The sequence below is a fragment of the Mastigoproctus giganteus genome, chromosome 6 (assembly GCF_048544385.1).
Source record: "Mastigoproctus giganteus isolate SK-2022 chromosome 6, ASM4854438v1, whole genome shotgun sequence".
In the NCBI taxonomy this organism is placed as follows: Eukaryota; Metazoa; Arthropoda; class Arachnida; order Uropygi; family Thelyphonidae; genus Mastigoproctus; species Mastigoproctus giganteus.
Window position 1 is genome coordinate 208,304,467 of NC_143580.1, and position 17,389 is coordinate 208,321,855.

General features: G+C 38.3%; 1 protein-coding gene across 2 annotated transcripts in view; it reads left to right on the forward strand.

Annotated features, from left to right (window-relative positions):
• Positions 1-13,563: 13,563 nt before the first annotated feature.
• The window catches only part of LOC150084913 (poly [ADP-ribose] polymerase tankyrase-like), a 1,170,388-nt gene continuing 1,166,562 nt past the window's right edge, over positions 13,564-17,389 (forward strand). For both annotated transcript variants that reach the window (XM_090376702.1, XM_090376704.1), the window contains exon 1: positions 13,564-13,905. The gene's annotated coding sequence lies outside the window, so the exon portion shown is untranslated. The remainder of the gene's footprint in view (positions 13,906-17,389) is intronic.

The following is a 17,389-nucleotide window of genomic DNA, read 5'->3' on the forward strand; positions in this document are numbered from 1 at the left end:
TAATAATAATAATAAAAAAAAATTCAAAAAATTCGCAGGGTACACACGAAAGATGTTTTACGTGTAAACATCTTTGAAGACACCTACTAAATTTCGAATAGCTAGAACCGAAATAATGAACGATGCAATTTATGCTCACGCCCGCTACCGAATCAATGTTAGTGATAAATAGGACACACACGCCCGCTGCTTACTCTACTGAATCAACGTTTGGAAGAGGTTAGGCCAACAGCCTAATTACCCATTTGATTGTAGCCATTTGTTGAATAGTATGATTGCAACAATAAAAGTATTTATTTATATTGTTACAATCATACTATCATGCTGGATCATGTTACTCTATAATACTTTGTCAAAAATTGCACATGCAGCGATAACGAGACCTGCAAAAAACGACAGTATCCATGCATAATACGCCATCGAAACTAGGACTTGATTCAGGATCTCAACGAGTACAAGCGCGAGATGGTAACGCTGCACATTCCATTTGACAATGAGTAAACAGAGACCCTTTTCCAAACTTTTACAATCATTCAAACATCGAGATGAATGAGGATCTAAAGCTCGCCACGCTCAACCGACTTATCGCAATTGCAAAGAAATGCGAAAACTTGATGACCAACGAGGACTTCTGCAACTTAATGAGAATGGCCAAGGGCAAACAAAAGATTCTACTCATACATGTCATTTGGAGCCTGTTATCTCCCAATCGTGAACCGATTAATATATTCTTGATAGGCCCATTCCATTTTCCATTTTCCATTTATTTGTTCACACAATTCTTTACATTTTATATACAAGAACTTACAGAGAATATATATATACAATTTTATATACATTAGCATTATCATTCTCATTATACCTATATATATAGTATATTATATATGAACACGTGTGTGTGTGTGTGTGTGTGTGTGTGTGTGTGTGTGTGTGTGTGTGTGTGTGTGTGTGTGTGTGTTTTACCTGTATCAAGGGTGGCTCCTAGGCCTTAGCCCATCTCCACCTTGCACGTCTGTGGTGGTGCAGAAACTCAGCAAGCTTTTTATCGCTTGTGTATGTCCACCTTGCCACCAGGGAGCAGCCAACACCCGGGCAGCCGCTGCCTGCCCCCAGGCACAAGCAGCCAAGCCTGGGTCTACTATTACCTTTAGTGCCATGGGCACAAATCCCACACCCACCGGAGATAGTGCAATACCGGTGGGTGCCAGCAATCCCGTCCCCAGGTTGCCCAAACCTGGAAACCAGCAAAAAAAAAAAAAAAAAAAAAAAACGAAGTCTTGATATGCCCAGCTAGTTGCGGAAAAACGTTTATGATTCGCCTTTTGTAATATACAACCGCTTCGGTATTACAGACGGATACTGTAAGTTTGTAACGCCTACATTAAATGCGTTTCAACTGGTAAGCTGCCGTTGCGATAAACGGAATTATTGCAGCATAACCCCAAGGTCTCACATCTGGTGAGCATGGGTTTGGCATACCCAGGGTACTGAGCTGGATATCATATCATCACTCCGTGACTGAATGGAATCCCCAATCAGGGAGAAATAATATAAAAGAGCAATAATAATGCCTTGTCGATCAATTCGGCCCTGGAAAGATTGTGCAAGGCTGAAGGGGTAGAATTTTTTTCAGCCTGGACTGTACTTGTTAACAGGAGAGATTGCTTCTACAGGGATGGGATACACTTAAATAGAAAGGATGCAAGAATATTTGCTGATGCTATCGAGGCAGTGTTAGGTGGGTCGGAAAACTGCTAGCATGGGGGGGAGACAAAGACTAATGGATTAACAGTAGCCACGGGCAGAGGTGAAAGAGATTCTTGCACTGCTTCTATTGGAATGAGCAGAAGCCTGAAAAACAAGATGCAGGATATTTCAGAGACTGCTGGAAGTCATTGCGGTACAAGTAAACACATGGGTTGTGTTAGGGTAGCTAAGAATAGAAACAGGTGCATGTATACTTGCGTGTACACTAATGCTAGGAGTTTAGTAAATAAATTTGATGAATTTGAGGTATTACTCAAAACATCAAAGGCAGATATTGTTGGGATATCAGAGACGTGGTGTCACACAGATATAAGGAATGCAGAACTGGAATTTGGGAAGTACAACGTCTACAGAAAGGATAGACAGGATAGGAAGGGAGGAGGGGTTATGCTATTAGTTAAAAAAACACATAAAATCCAAGGAAGTGAAGCCAGTTGACATCGCTGGACAGTGCAATGTTGAGTCAGTTTGGTGTGACATAAGCATAGGTAAATCAAAATTGAGAGTAGGAGTGTGCTATAGGCCTAATGACTCTGATGAGTATAATAAGATACTGTACAGGGAAATAGAATGGGCCAGTAAATCAGAGAGTCTTATAATGGGGGATTTTAATTTCCCAGATATTGACTGGAATTTGTGGATTGGTCACTCACACACTAACAAGGCTTTTGTGGATTTATTGGATGATTGTTTTCTACACCAGCATGTTCGGGAGGCAACTAGAGGGAGTAATACTCTTGATCTGATTATCAGTAGTGATTCTTCATGCATTAGGAATCTGCAGATAAATGAACCACTGGGTGGCAGTGATCACAGTGTGCTGAAGTGGGATTTACTCAAGGAGGTAACTACCATCAGAGGTAAAGGGAAGGGTTTTGGCTTTCGTAAAGGCGACTATGCTGGTCTGAGACAGTATTTAAATTCTATACAGTGGGACCAACTGATGATGTTACCAACAGCAAATTCAAAATGGGAAGCATTCAAGGAACTAATCTTGGAAGCTACCAGGCTTTACATACCAACCAAGAAATATTGTTCAAGGTTCAGGCCTAAATGGTTGTCAGATGAACTAATGAGACATATGGCAGAGAAGAAAAATGCATGGGATACATACAAATTAATGGGTGACGTGGAAGCCTATGATAGATATAAGTTGGTCTGTAACCAAGTCACAAAGGAGATTAGGCAGGCAAAGGCAGATTATGAGAAATCCTTGGCAAAGGATGCAAAGAAAAACAGAAAAGAGTTCTTTACCTATTTAAACTCAAGAAGGAAAGGGATGAATCAGATTGGTCCACTGGATGTTGATGGTTCAACAGTTGAGGATCCAGCTCAGGTGGCTAACAATCTAAACGAGTATTTTGCATCTACATTCACACATGAGGAGTTATTCAGGAAGGGGAATGTCGTAGGTGAAGTAAACATTGGCAGTGAGCTAGATGATTTTCTAATAACTGAGAGGAAAGTGGAGGAGAAATTGTTGAGGATAAACATAAAAAAGGCACCCGGGGTGGATGGGATCTATCCAGTTATATTAAAGGAGGCAGCAAAGGAAGTAAGCAAGCCCCTAGCCATAATTATGAGAGCTTCTTTGGACTCAGGGGAGGTACCCATGGACTGGAGATGTGCAAATGTAACCCCAATTCACAAAGGAGGATCAAAGGCTGACACAAGTAATTATAGACCTGTTAGTTTAACTTCGGTTCCAGGAAAATTAATGGAGGCACTGGTTAAAGAAGCACTGCAGGATCATCTGGACAAGAATTCAGTTATAGCTCAGACACAGCATGGGTTTGTTAAGTGCAGGTCTTGTCTGACCAATTTGATTGGATACTATGATGTAGTCACAAAAGAACTGGATGCAGGGAATAACTTTGATATTATATATTTGGATCTTAGAAAGGCTTTTGATACTGTTGCGCATGGAAGACTGCTGCACAAATTGGAGAAGTGTGGCATTCGAGGCAAATTGCTGCTATGGATAAAGGGATGGTTGAGTGGCAGAAGACAGAGAGTGGTAATCAATGGACACTGCTCAACGTGGACTAATGTTATTAGTGGAGTTCCTCAGGGTTCAGTGTTGGGTCCATTGTTGTTTTCTGTATTTATAAATGATATTGATGATGGTGTATCAGGCTTAATGTCCAAGTTTGCAGACGATACAAAGGTTGGCAGGGTTGTTAAGGACACTACTGATACTATGCTGCTGCAACAGGATCTGGAAAGGTTGAGCAGATGGGCTGAGAGGTGGCAAATGAAGTTTAACATTGACAAATGTAAAGTACTACATATGGGAAACAGTAACCCCAGATCAACGTATCAACTCTGTGGTACTACGCTGACAGTGGTAGAGAATGAAAAGGACATGGGGGTAATTGTGCAGGCCGATATGAAGTTCTCTGAGCAGTGCAGACGAGCTGCAAGAGTAGCTCATGGTGTCTTGTCAATGATATACAGGAATTTTTCTAGCAGGGACAGGGATGTGATTATTCCCTTGTATAAGGCATTGGTCAGGCCACACCTTGAGTACTGTATACAGGTCTGGAGGCCTCATTTCAAGAAGGATGTAGAGCTGCTGGAACGAGTACAGAGAAGGGCAACAAGATTAGTGAATGGAACAAAGGGTTGCTCTTACGAAGAAAGGCTTAAGTTTTGCAAATTACAGAGCCTGGAGACTAGGCATCGCCGAGGTGATCTGATAGAGGTGTACAAGGCTTTGAATGGCTTGAGCATGCTCAATGCCGATGGGATTCTTCCTCTTGCTCAGAATAATCACCTGAGAAGGCATAAATTCAAATTGAGGAAGGACGGATGTCGGATAGATGTGCGGAAATTCGCCTTTAGCCAGCGGGCAGTTGGTTTGTGGAATAGACTTCCATCGCTTGTTGTTGAAGTTGATAGCCTAAACAAATTTAAGGCTCAGCTGGACAGGTATTTCGAACGAATTGAGGGGTGAAATGGGAGTAGTGGTCGTTTTTTTTTTTTTTTTTTTTTTGGCTGATGCTGAATAAGCTTGCTTTCTTGCATCATATGCCTCTACTAATGCTAATGCTAATGCTAATAATAACAATAAGCCGTAGCCTTCCTTGCACCATGTGGTCATTGCTAATGCTAAAACTGTGCACTTCAAGATAACCATTTCTTTTGTTACCAAAAGGTTTCTGCCACGGGCGGCAATGGTTAGCCCAAAGCCACCTAAGTGGTATGCCCCGAATTATTAGCATTGGCATTAGTGGAGGCATACGATGCAAGAACGCAAGCTTATGCAGTATCAGCAAAAAAAAAAAAAAAAAAAAAAAAAAAACTCCCATTTCACCTCTCCATTCGTTCCAAATGCCTGTCCAGCTCAGTCTTAAATTTATTTAGGATATCAACTTCCACAACAAAAGATGGACGCCTGTTCCACAAATCAACTACTCGCTGGCTAAAGGCAAATTTCCGCACATCTGTTTTACAACTATCTTTCCTCAATTTGAAACTGTGCCTCCTCAGGTTCTTAGTCTGAGCATGAGGAAGAGTCCCATCAGCATTCAGCTTGCTCAACCCATTCAAGGCTCAATCAGATCACCTCGCAGGTGCCTACTCTCCAGGCGCTGCAATTTGCAGAACTTAAGCCTTTCTTGGTAAGAGTATCCCTTTGTTCCCCTCACCAATCTTGTTGCCCTTCTTTGTACTCGTTCTGGCAACTCTATATCCTTCCTAAAATGAGGCCTACAGAACTGTACATGGTACTCTAGGTGTGGCTGACCATTGCCTTCTAGTAGTAGTTGTAGTGGTATGTAATGCAAGAAAGCAAGTGTATGAGCTTATGCAGCATCAGCCCAAATAAAAAAAAAAAAAAAAAATACAAAACAATCCCCTCTAAATGGACATGTGATTTTGTAAAGAGCGGCACCTAGAACATCTGTTCAACTCTGCCTCGTATCTCTGTGAAGAACAGTATCACTACAAAGGGCCAGATATGTGTGTGACGGAGGTTTGTGTGAATTATTTGTGTGTTCTGTTGTGTCTGGCCGCTTGGCTACCCAGAAGTATCAATCAACTGGAGAGATGATTCTGGGTACTCGTCCACGCCATGGGAAGGTGGGTCAGTCTCAGTAATGCACGTACTGTCTCAAAAGAGACTCAGACCCACACGATGTTGCCAGCAGGTAAGTCAGGATCCTCTGGGGGCCCATTCCAGAGGGGCAGACAAAAAAAAAAAAAAAAAAAACCACCCGTGGTGTAGGTTATGGGGAAAAAAGCAAAGTTATGGGGGGAAAAATTATAAAAAAATATATATATAAAAAAATAAAATTAAAAAAATAATAAAAAAATGAACAAATAAAAAATTAAAAATTAATAAATAAATAAAAATATATCAAAAAAAAAATATATATATATAAATAAAAAAATAAAAAAAAATAATAACAAATAAACAAATAAAAAATTACAATAAATAAATAAATTAATTAAAAATAATAATAATAAAAAATAAATAAATAAAAAAACCACCCATGGTGCAGGTTATGGAAAAAAATAATAAAAAAAAAGAAATAATAATAATAATAATAATAATAATAAATAAATTAATTAATTAAAAATCAATAAAATAATTAAAAATAAATAAAAAATAATATAATAAATAAATAAAAATAAATAAATAAATAAAAATAAAAAAATAATAAAAATAAACAAAATAAAATAAATTTTGAGAAAAAAAATAAAAATAATAATTTAAAAAAAAAAATATATATATATATAATAAATAAAAATAAGTGTGGAGTGGCTGACTCCAAACAGAATGCAACAAGGAGAAGAAAAAATGCATTGACCACTCTATATGATCTCCTACTTCGAGCAAAGACTTCCGTAGCAAAGTTGTGAAGAGCAAATAAACGTTCAGGGGTTTGGAGTAACTGGTCTAATTGGTTTTCCGATATTGGGATGGTGTTCACTAAACCTTGTCTCAAATCTTCGTACAAAATACAGACAAAAAGGAGGTGCCTCCAGTTTTCCTTGGGGAGCCAAAGAAAACTGGAGGAAAACAAGTAGCACAGGTTAGTCGTGTGGAGGCCTAGTTGGTGCAGTTTTCCATTAAGAGAGCCATGCCCAGTAACTAGGAAGGAAGTCTCCATGGTGAGGGAAAGCCGGGATTGGACCGAATTAGAGGATGTAAAGGTGACATCAGGAAGGAATCTTCTAGTAACCACTCCAACATGGGATGTATCCCAGGGGGTCTGCCAGATGTTCACTAACTCGTTGTAGCATCTGTCGTTCTGAGCTTTTGGATCGGTGTCAAGATAAACCTCGATGTCAAGGAACTGAGTGGGGATGTTATTTTTAATTCTAAATACTAGTCCTCTGTAAGTGTCATACAAATCCAGAGGAAGAGTTCCAGCTATGACCTGGATGCTGCTGTAGAAACTGTTCTGCAAACTCTAAGGGTAGACAGTTGCATTGTACGTTGGATGGAACTCAATCTGTCTCTCATCTTGACCAAGCCAACTTGGTGAAACCAGGCACCGGCTGCATATGTGACGATTGGCAGGAAGACTGCTTTATAGTAGAGACGAAGCGTCCTCTTGGAAAAGGCCGCAGTCATTTCTGCAGATACGAATAATGGAGCCAGAGATCTTCTTGACTTTTGATCTGAGATGGGTGAGGTGTGGCAGGAAGCTCAGTTTGTGGTCAATTACCACTCCAAGAATGGTAGCTTCAGTAACTATGGGTAGCCTAATTCCAGAGATTTTAACCTGTGGTGAACGCCTGAGGTCTAGCTTGTGCTTAAAGAGCATCATTTTGGTTTTATTTGGGTTAATGCCGAGTTTGTTCAATGCTGCCCAGGAGGAGAGATTAGACAGGACCTGATTGGCATTATGTTTAATGGCACTCATAGATTTTCCAGACACAATGATAGTAAGGTCATCGGCAAAGGCTACAACTTTTGTGTTCTCAAAGGAACGGGACAGCCAATTCTGTAGAACCAAGGCCGCCGTAGCCTAGTGGTCAGGCGCGCGGGTGCATAAGTACACTTGCCTTGAGTGACCGGGGTTCAAGCCCGTGACTGCTGAATATGGTGCTGTTTCTTGTATTCAGTCTATCTTGTGAACTCCTCTGACCGTTTGGTCGTCCCGGAGTATAAACAAAAAATTTATTTATTTATTTATTATATTCTACACCACAGGCCCCAAAACCGACCCCTGGGGAAAACCCCGAGAGACAGCCTAAGGACATGTTGACACTTGGATTTTAGGATAACAGTTCTTTCAGAGAAGTAGCTAAGGAAAAGTTTATATAATTAATGGATCTAAATGTTTATCCAGTTCCTCCTTAAATTTATTTAATCTATCAACTTCCACAACAACAGATGGGAGTTTGTTCCAGCAATTAACCACCCGCTGGCTAAAGGCAAATTTCCGCACATCTATTCTACATCTGTCCTTCCTGAATTTCAATTTATGCCCCCTTAGGTTCGTAATCTGAACAAGTGGAAGAATCCCATCAGAATTCAGCGTGCTCAACCCATTCAAGGCCTTATACACCTCAATGCCTAGTCTATAGCTGCTACAATTTGCAGAACTTCAGCCTCTCCTGGTAAGAGGATCCCTTCATTCCCCTCACCAATCTTGTTGCCCTTCTCTGTACACGCTCAAGCAAATCTACATCCTTCTTAGATGAAGCTTCCAGACCTGCATGCAGTACTCAAGGCGTAGCCTGACCATTGCCTTATACAGAGGGACAATCACCTCCTTTTTCCTGCTAGCAAAATTTCTGTATATCATTGACAACACCCCATGACCTGCCCTGGCAGCCTGTCTGCATTGCTCAGAAAACTTCATATTTGACTGCACAATTACTCCCAGGTCTTTTTCATTTTCTACAACATTAAGTGTAATACCACACAGTTCGTACATTTCTCTGGGGTTACTTCTACCCATAAGCAGTACTTTGCATTTGTGAATGTCAAACTTCAGTTGCCACTTCTCAGCTCATTTGCCCAACTCATCTAGATCCAGTTGGAGTAGCATACTGTCTTTTCTGTCATTAACAACCCTGCCGATCTTTGTATCATCTGCAAACTTGGGCATTAAACCTGATATACCTTCATCGATATCATTGATAAATACAAAAAAAACAACAATGGGTCCAACACCGAACCCTGGGGAACTCCACTAATAACATTTGTCCAAGAAGAGCAGTGTCCATTGATTACCACTCTCAGTCTTCTCCCACTCAACCATCCCTTTATCCATTGTAGCAACTTACCCTTAATGCCATATCTCTCCAATTTGTATAGCAGTCTTCCGTGTGCAACACTATCATGTAAAGTGTAAAGTACTACACATGGGAGACAAATGTAAGGTACTACACATGGGAAACAGCAACCCCAGAGCAACGTATCAACTCTGTGGTACTACACTGACAGTGGTAGAGAATGAAAGGGACTTGGGGGTGGTTGTGCAGGCAGATATGAAGTTCTCTGAGCATGCAGACGGGCTGCAAGAGTAGCTCATGGAGTATTGTCAATGATATACAGGAATTTTTCCAGCAGGGATAAGGAGGTGATTATTCTATTGTATAAGGCAATGGTCAGGCCACACCTAGAGTACTGTATACAGGTCTGGAGGCCTCATTTCAAGAAGGATGTAGAGCTGCTGGAACGAGTACAGAGAAGGGCAACAAGATTAGTGAATGGAACAAAGGGGGGTGCTCTTACGAAGAAAGGCTTAAGTTTTGCAAATTACAGTGTCTGGAGACTAGGCACCAGCGAGGTGATCTGATAGAGGTGTATAAAGCCTTGAATGGTTTAAGCATGCTCAATGCTGATGGGATTCTTCCTCTAGCTCAGAAAAATCACCTGAGAGGGCATAAATTCAAATTGAGGAAAGACAGATGTAGGATAGACGTGCGGAAATTTGCCTTTAGCCAGCGAGTGGTTGGTTGGTGGAACAGACTTCCATCCCTTGTGGTGGAGGTTGATAGCCTAAATAAGTTTAAGGCTATCAAATAGCTGGACAGGTATTTTGAACGAACAGAGGGGTGAAGTGGAAGTGGTTTTTTTTTTTTTTTTTTTTTGGCTGATGCTGCATAGGCTTGCTTTCTTGCATCAAATGCCTCTACTAATGCTAATGCTAATGCTATCAAAAAAACTTTCCTGAAATCGAAGTACACGTATATGGTATGAAAATTATTTTTGTCATTCAGTTCCTTTGTGACCACATCATAGCATCCAATGGAATTGGTCAGACAAGATCACCCTTTAAAAAACCCATTCTGTGTTTTAACTATTACTGCAGTGTTGTCTAAATGATCCTGGAATGCTGCTTTAACCAGGTCTGAGCCCATCCAAGATCACCTTCCATGATCCTTTGCGTGATCACATCTCTCGACTCCGTTTTTCTTTTTTATGAAACGGAAATGACGCCAATGAAGTCATTTCTGCGTTGCGAAATCGTGACAAATTGATTTTACTACTGTCTGAAATTTATCAGGTTCCTCCAAAGATTATGTAACATATTTACACATAAAATAAAAAATAAAAAATACATAAATAAAAAAAAGACGAAAAAATTTATTCTGTCAATTACGGGATTCGAATGTAGGCCTTTCTGTTGGAAGGAGAGAGATTATACGAATTTTACTTCTCTGGACGGCGTACTCAAGGTAATAGACTCTTCATGCTCTATAAATACACCTAAAAATTTATGTTGTATTGGTTTAGAGATACACATAAATTTATATTTAATGTGAATTCGTCTGGCCAAACAGTACTGGGTAGATATGATAGATATATCGTTGCACTGTAACATATTTCTTTTTGCCAGTAGGCTGACATTTATTTATTGATATAATTTTTAATTAATCGCAGTTTTACAAATAATATCACTTTAACTTGCTTTTTTATCATCAGAATTATTTATTACTGTAAAGGAAGACTGCCCTCCAAAAAGTGTTTGGATATCCCTGTTTTCCTAGTCTATTGAACCACCAGTATGCTGTGCAAGGAAGGGGACACGAGCTACACAAGTTAGTAGTTCTCATCGGAGCATGTAGGGCCCAGCAGACTGATTCGAAGAGTGGTGTTGCTGCCAGATTTCATATTTCTGACTTGTTGATGGATGCAATTGCTGATAGTCACACCACCCAAGGTCGACTGACAGTGACGTTATCACGAAGCGTGACGGTACCCCCCCCATCCAGCAACGAATAGGAAGATCATAGAAGCTCACGTGAAGTGAGCTTCTATGAGAGCGTACTCGGAAAGTAATACGACAATTTCGCGACTATTCTCCTTAAAACATCAATCAGAACTTAGAGCGTCAACAGGAGTTTATGAGTACAAAGAAACATACTAAAAAACCTGTTATAGACAGCTCGACAAAATTAACATAACACGTAGAAAATGTGGTGTAACTCGTGCAGCTTGCAATGAAGGAGGACAAAATTTGGTATGGTGGTGTACCATAGAGTGGAGATGAAATGAGAATACGGCGAGAAAATTTAGATAGATATTCGAAAATATGGTCACATGACATCAATAGGCCATAAGATCCCCTCCACTAGACAAGACTGACAGCGGTGAGCCATACTTGATATAAGGATGTTTATAAGATGCTGTGGCAGTGTAGACCTTAGCTCACCAAGTGATCGAGGAGTTGGCTGTCGGTGTGCAATGCGTTGCCCAAGGACGTCCCACACATGTTTGATCGGATTTAAGTCTGGTGATCGTGTTGGCCACGGCAGTTGTTGGATCTCTTCAGTTTCAAGATAACATCTACACCACTTAGGCTCTATGTGCAGTGGCGTTGGCGTGCAGGAAAAGAAAATCTGGGCTAATCGCACCCCTAAAAGGTCGCTCATAGAGTTTGAAGATCTGTTCTCTGTACCTCTGCGCAATTACTGTACCCCTATCAAAAACATGAAGGTGGATGTAGCTGTTGATCATTATTTTGCCCCACACGAGAAGACCACATCCATCGCTTGCGTGTCCCTTTCTCTGATGTTGGAGGGATGGTTCTGCATTCCTCATTTTCTCCAGATGAAATAATGTCTAGAGTCTGTTTGTAGGCTAAAACGGAACTCGTCAGAGAAATGTGACCAAGTCAAAAACAGGAATGAAGTAATGTGGGCGCAACCCGTGTTTTTATAGGCATGATAATTTGCATAATGTGCGGCTCTGTGAGGTGATAGATCGATTTATATTGGATACTTGGAATTTGCATGCTATGATGCCTATTATATCAAATAATCGTCTTCGGGGACACTGTTCACAATAAAATAGTCATGAAAAAATTTTTGTTCTGTTAATTTTGTCCAGCAGCGTGTTACTACCACACCGAGAATTACTTCATCTATCAGCTTGTATTAGATCTCTAAATTGCTTATTTTCTCTGGTCGTTTGCCTCTTTTACTGAACAAAAAAATTGAGTTTCCATGGGTGAAACCTTGTTCACCTTGCCTGAGACCGACTAATTCAGCCAAGGAATGAAAAAAAGCCCATAAAAACGTTCCTCGAGTCATTGATGGGATTCGAACCCGGGCTTTTTCCACTCGGTGTGGAGAGAACGGTAATTATATCTACTATGCTAGGCGCGAATACTGTGAGTACGAACGTATGTATGGAGCACTAGTCTCCTTGACGTTGTTCTCAGGAAAGCGGCAGTGTGTAAGCCAAATATCACTAAGAGCAAGCAGCGATCCTGCGTTGTATAACGTAACGCCATAATTGGTTCATATAGCAGTGGAAATCGGTTCTGTGAAGTGACTGATATCACTGCATCCTATTCTAGCAAATGAGCGGGAACCAATGAGAAGTGGTTTATAATATTTGCAGGCGTTGTGTAAGCTTGTCATTCAAAAAAAAAAAAAAAAATAATAATAATAAAATAAAATAATAATAATAAATAAAATAATAATTTGACAGCTATTGCTGTATTGGTATGCCAATGCCAATATGTATACATATTGGCATACCAATTCGTGTAAAACCAGAAATAATACGCAGCGAATTTTCATGAATTGACTAATACGATTACATTTAATTGTACAGCAAGTTTTTTTTTTTTTTTTTTAAATGAGGTAAACGTGTGATTTGTTAGCTTGAGCGCCAAAAATTTAAAGGGAAAAATTGTTGTATTCCTGGGAAAAAAAAATCTTGAACTGAAAACAAAAACATCTAAACTGATTATTTGATCGTTATTATTATTATTATTATTATTATTATTATTCTCATCTTCTTCAATTCAGTTTTGAGGAGAGAAGCCATCCATTCAGGCAATCATTTCCCGCCTTTTTTTTTTTTTTACTGTCAATGAAAAAAGGCCGGACAAAAGTCTTAAGTACATAATTAGTGCTTGTTAAATGAGCATTTTAAACAGAAAGAAAATTCTATTTTTAGAATATGCTGTGCTAGACTACTTGAATATTTGCTGTGTGCATCAGATTGTTTTCTTTGAATAAAATAGCTCTCGAGAATAGCATTCATACTATTCAGTAATCGTAACAATTTTATTAAAAAAAAAAAAAAAAACGTTAAGCACAGTTAGGTGTAGTATTTACATCATGTTTACAGAATCAATAATGATCAGTCTAGTGTAACTGAATATTACATTTTCAGTTCTAGATACTTTATATACAATTAGAAATAGAACGAAGACATTACTTGCATATCTTTGCATCAAATTGCTGTCGATTGTCCTGTAGTATGTTTGAATGCCAACAGATGGCGGAAGGCGAACTTTATAGGACAAAAGGAGTAATTTTACACTAGTTTCAACCAATCAATTTCTTTTGCTGAAAGCGGGTATCGTGGAGTTTTTGGATCGTGCAATTCATTTCTTCTATGTTCTGTTCAAGTTTTTATTTTTGAGTAGTTTGTGATGTGGGATATAAAATAAATAGTTTTCGACGATGGAGCAAATCAAGTAAACTTAGAGATATATTTAACAGATCTAAATCTAAGATCATGTGGCGACAGCCTTTATGAAATGGTTGTTGACACTCAACATGGCTGACTAGCCGCTAATGGAGATAATACTTCTGTCACAGTCGTGAACTCTTGTGCTGTGGATGTATTTTGAGTTAAATGTTTCCAGTTTGGAATTTAAGTGAGGAGTAATTGGTATATTACCAAAGAAGTAAACCAAAATACACAAGGTAAGGGGAATTCAGATGAATAAGATGAGGGTTTTTTGGCTTATTTTTTTTTCATTTAAAATTTTTTTTTTTTTTTTTTACACGTGGTCCCCATATTCCCTGTTTAAGTTTATGGAATTTACAAATAACGGTTTCTGTATATTAAATCCACTGAATATTCATGCACTGTATATGCATCCATATATTTAGTTAGATGGAAGCCAGTTAATTCGAAGCATGCAAACGTTGGGGATTTACTGTTTTCATCTTTAAAAAAAAATTTTCTTTATTTTACTTTTTACTTGATTCTCTCCTACTTGAATCTTTTCATATTACCTTCCGTTTCATTCATTAGATGCTCATATATTGGAACCATCTTATGTGTACTATAACCGCTTGAAAGTTAATCTGGGTATCTGTTTTCATCTCTCGTTGATGCAATTGTTTACTAAGGGTTAATGATCTTAGTGACGTTTGACATTCAATCAATCAGTATCCAAAGTAGTTTCAGTGGTGGGGTAGTTGTGATAATAATTTAAGCAACCTTCAAATATTTTTCCAGTGAAACTCTCCATTAATTTAAATTTTCTTAACTTAATAATATATACTTAATTATTCTGAACTGCACATATGTAGTCAAACATATTTTCTCTAATTGAACGATTACTTTTCCATTAATCCAAATCTTTTTCACTTTTCTCTTGAAAATTTTAGTGGACCAATAAAATTTCGGATTAATTATATAAATGTATATTAATTATATAATGTGCATTCTGGAATGCACATTATTAATATAATATTTGAATGGAATGTTGCACAGGTAATATTTAGCTAAATACTTGAGTGAAAGTACTTTCCTTGTGTAAAGTAAAAAAAAAAATAAAATAAAATAATAATAATAAAGTAAACCGCCAAAAGACCAAACTGACAAACTTATTTTTTTTTTTTTTTTTGTTTTTTGTCAGTTTCGTGTTTTATGCGAACATATGATTTATAGATTATTAACAGTAAATAGTTTCAAAGGTGAAGTGCTTTCAGCTCAAGTGTTTAGATATCACGTTATTATTTATTGATTACAATTTTTTTAAGTTTATTTTTAAATAAATTCATTACAAAATGAGAGTTTTGTATTGACACAGACAAGATTTCGACTGAAAGTTAACGATGTTCTTATAAGTAGATTGCTTGCTTTTCTTGCCCACCCAGCCGCTCACCTGTTCAAGATTCTCTGAGACTTAAGAATCTGTGTTTTCTCTAGGATAAATTAAGATACTGAAAACCCCGGAATTAGTTAATGGGTTTACAGTTTCACTTAATAGTAGTTAGGACAGACAGAATCAAAATATTTTAGAATATCAATAATTTAACATCTTGTGTTGGTACTGTTTTTAGCTGACTGAAGGGAACAGCATAATCTAATAAATAACATTTATTTAATAATATTTTTTCTAAATATGATATTTAAATTATGCTTTATTTACTGAATGAAAACTGGCTAATAAGCTAAGGTAATCCTTTGTTATAATGAGATCTTTTAGGATATTTGTTAATATGCTACAATATACACTACCATTACCTAAAAGGCAATGGACATTTGTGCTTATGAACAAAACATGCAATTTTTTTAAAGAATTGAATGGCACGTTGGCCCACCTTTGGCCAATGCTTCAGTGCATTGTCGAAGATTATATAGCGATTTTTCTGTAGAAAGCTGGTAACATTTTCTAAATCTTTTAAAGCACTGATTAGCTCCAATAATGAAGAGAGCAGTGTTGATCTAATTTTCATTTGGATTGATTTCAAAGTGTAGACCATTGCAGTAGTCTCTTGTTATTCTTTACACACCGTGTACAGGGAGGTTCTGCAGTATTTGAGTATTCATTATCCAAGGCCCCGCAGTTAATGGAGATATGAAATATGAAGAATTAACGGAAGCCCCTGAGAAAATTGATGAAGCACTTGAATATTTTTGTGAGAATGACCCTCCTTCATGATTGTGTAACAAACGTTCCTGATTTAAAGACAACTAAATGCTACGACAAATTTTATCTGTAATAATACAGCAAAAAAAAAAAGACCCTGGATTCATTCTTTATTCGTAAAACTGAAAAATAGTGTAACTTCAATAAACTCTACTTCACCTTGCGTCTTTTTTTTTTTTTTTTATGAAAACCCCAAACACGAGAAGTATTAGAACCTATAGTATGTATTACCATGCTTGGGTTGAAGATTGAGAATACGAAAGAAGATATTTGTTGACATTAGACTTGAACTTCTGTGGACTAATTTTCAGGAAATACGTACGAAGGAAGGTTGTTCAAGAAAACGGCAGTTGAATGAATAAACAAGGAAGATGAAAAGTTGGTTCTGTGAGTTTGAAGTTGGACAGTAAATGGACGTTGGCTGGTGGTAGCACATGTTCGGACTGTTTTGAAAGAGGGAGTGGTAATTATAAAATCCAAGTCAGAAGAACAGTGCCCATGGAAGTATCTGCAGAAAAGGCATGCAGCAGAAATAGTATGTCTATAAGACAGAGTGGATAGACTCTGTTAAAGAGGAGTCATTAATTAACCTAACTGCCCTCTTCTGAATGGAATCTAGAATCCTGAAAGAGGTTTTGGGGGCACAGCCCCAGATGTGCGAACAATATTCCATGGCAGGGCGGATTTGTGATTTGTACAGAGTGATGAACAGCTGTTTGGAAGAAAAAAAAAAAGTAACGCCGAGAGTGAAAGAGAAAACCAAGTTTTTTAGATGCAGAGGAAGCAATATTTGTAATGTGTTTGTGCTAAGAGAGATTAGAAGTGGGGGTAATCCCCAAAAGAGATATATCATTTTGCCTAGAAAATGGAGTTTCACCAAAGATAAGCATAGGAGCAAAAGAATCCTTTTTGCAAGGTATAAGACAAGACTGAGTTTTAGAAGGATTGAAATCAACTACGTTGTCTTTGCCCCACTCGAGAATTAAGCTTATGCTGCATAAGCTCATAAAGCAAGTGTATGAGCTTATGCAGCATCAGACAAAAAAAAAAAAAAAAAAAAATTACACCATTCCCTCCAAAGGCCTGTCCAGTTCCTCCTTAAATTTATTTAACCTATCAACTTCCACAATGACAGATGAAAGTTTGTTCCAGCAATTAACCACCCGCTGGCTAAAGGCAAATTTCCGCACATCTATTCTACATTTGTCTTTTCTTAATTTGAATTTATGCCCCCTTAGGTTCGTAATCTGAACAAGTGGAAGGATCCCATCAGAATTTAGCGTGCTCAACCCATTCAAGGCCTTATACACCTCAATCAGATCACCGCACAGGTGCCTAGTCTCCAGCCACTGGAGAATTGGTAAGAGGATCCCTTCATTCCCCTCACCAATCTTGTTGCCCTTCTCTGTACATGCTCAAGCAAATCTACATCCTTGCAAAAAAGAGGCCTCCAGACCTGTACGCAGTACTCAAGGCATGGCTTGACCATTGCCTTATACAGAGGGACAATCACCTTTTCCCTG